At 53.7% G+C, this 2,149-nt stretch overlaps 1 protein-coding gene across 1 annotated transcript in view; it reads left to right on the top strand.

Annotated features, from left to right (window-relative positions):
- Positions 1-2,149, top strand: part of RECQL5 (RecQ like helicase 5) — a 38,930-nt gene that overhangs the window by 21,099 nt on the left and 15,682 nt on the right. The window lies entirely within an intron of this gene.

Here is a 2,149-nt window from a genome sequence, read left to right on the forward strand (position 1 = left end):
TTTTGCGGTACGCGTGCCTCTCACTGTTGTGGCCTCTCCCGTTGCGGAGCACAGGCTCCGGACGTGCAGGCTCAGCAGCCATGGCTCACGGGCCCAGCCGCTCCACGGCATGTGGGATCCTCCCAGATCGGGGCACGAACCCGTGTCCCCTGCATCGGCAGGCGGACTCTCAACCACTGTGCCACCAGGGAAGCCCTGTCCTCAGTTTTTTATGGTCTGCAATTTGTTATTACCCACAAGCAAATATGTCGTATTGAAGATTGTCATCTGTAGATTGCTTTCAAATGTTAATGTTTGGGAAAACAGGAGAAAACTGTTTTGTCTGCTCTGTCAAGTTTTGCTAATAAGATTCTTGCACCGTTGGCTTTACTGTAGTTTCTAATAAGGCGTAACATATGTACAGTAAACTGCACAGATCTGAGGTGTAGAGTGAAACCCTCGTGAGGGACCGAGAGACCACAGTCGAGAGACCGGCTGGCACGCTGCGGCAGTGACCGCAGGCAGGCGCTGTTGGCAGATTGGTCCAGGGTGGCATGGCGGTGGGAACAGAGAGGTGTGGCGGCCAGAGTCAGCCAGATGTTCTCTGGGGCTCAGACGGCCTGATGGCCGCCCCTTCCATGGTCACCACCTGCCTTGCTCTACCTGTTTATTCTTTGCCATGATGGGGGAATTGCTGCCTCCTCTCCATGCCCATCTTCCCCAGAGGACCAGCCAGAGTACATCAGGCTGCTTTTGTGGTGGAGCAGATCTGGTTGTTGATCCGAGTGGGATTGGAGCCTGCCTGGGACCTGGCGTGACAGCTTCAGGAGGGGAGCCATTGGTGGCGGGGCTCAGCGTGCCCCTGTAAGCCCTCCAAGGGGAGGGACAGAATCGTACTTGGGGTCCGCAGTTAAGTACTGCCTGGCCTGGAGGAGGACGCGAATGAACCTCCTGTCAACCTGTCGGTGCCCAGGTCTGCCGACTTCTTGGCAGCTGGGCCAGGGAGCCTGAATCCTTTCTAGAAAAGATGCTCAGCCTCACCCACACTGAGGAAGGATGTTCTTGATGCTGATGTAACTCACTTAAGGAAAAGTCACACGGGGGTCAGGCTGCTGCACCGTTGGAGCTTATCCAACGGTGAACTGAGGGCTTCCTGGGGACCCTCCAGCTGTTGGTGCTGGGACTGGAAAGGGCGGGGCTTCACATCCTCCCAGCCCCCTCTGTTTTTCTTCTGGGTGGGAGACATAGCTGGGCCCCACCCCAGCTCTTAACTCTTAGGGCACACCTGCTTATAGGGAGGTTACTTTGAGAATAGTTTGGGGTGCGGCTGTTTGGGATCTAGGGTTGGTATTGTAGGTGGTGGATAATGGAGTGAGAGCCTTATCAGTACTACAGCTGGAGGCCTGGGGCCCCGGGTGTGGTGAGCAGGGGCTCTGGAGCCAGGTGGGGGGTGCCCAGAGGCTGGCTCTGCCACTTTTCAGCTGGTCAAATTTAGGGAAGTTACCTATTTCCTCATCTTTAAAATGATGATAATAATGGTACATTTGGCATTGAGGTTGTCATCATGACTAAATGAATTTATCTGCATCAAAATGCTTAAGACACTGCCTGAGCGGGGATGAGTCCTCAGTGAATTTTAGTTATATCTTTATCCTCACCATTGTTGCAAGTATTATTATGGTTATCATTATTTTTCCGAGTCCCATTCTTTTGTGGTGTGGTGGGGGTGGTAGAGAGTACAGACAGATTCTTGAATTTCTTTTATTTTCTATGGAAGCACTCTTCTCTGGGTCTTCAACCCAAACCAAACCCATCAGAGAAGTCCCTGGGCACCAGGAAGTGAAACCAACCAGAGAGAGAGCTTCTCCTGCCTGCCTGTCAGCTGGAGATGGTGGGGCCGCAGGGGAGTGACAGGGCTGGCATCCCCTCTCCACTCCCTGTTTTCTGAGTAGATGGAGCTCTGCCTCAAGGCAGGCAGAGCATGGGCTGCACAGGCCAAGATGACAGAGGCGTGTAAAAAACGCAGACTTCTTTATGGCCCCGGCAGACCAGGGTTGTATGTGTGTGTCGGGGCGGGTACCGCGTGAGCCTCTGCCTCCCCTGCCCTCGTTCCTGGCTTTGTAGCTCTACCTGGAAAGTTCTGTGAGAGAGAAAGTAAACTGAAGGGAAA

The sequence above is a fragment of the Lipotes vexillifer genome, unplaced genomic scaffold (genome assembly GCF_000442215.2).
Source record: "Lipotes vexillifer unplaced genomic scaffold, Lipotes_vexillifer_v1.1 scaffold518, whole genome shotgun sequence".
Taxonomy (NCBI): domain Eukaryota; kingdom Metazoa; phylum Chordata; class Mammalia; order Artiodactyla; family Lipotidae; genus Lipotes; species Lipotes vexillifer.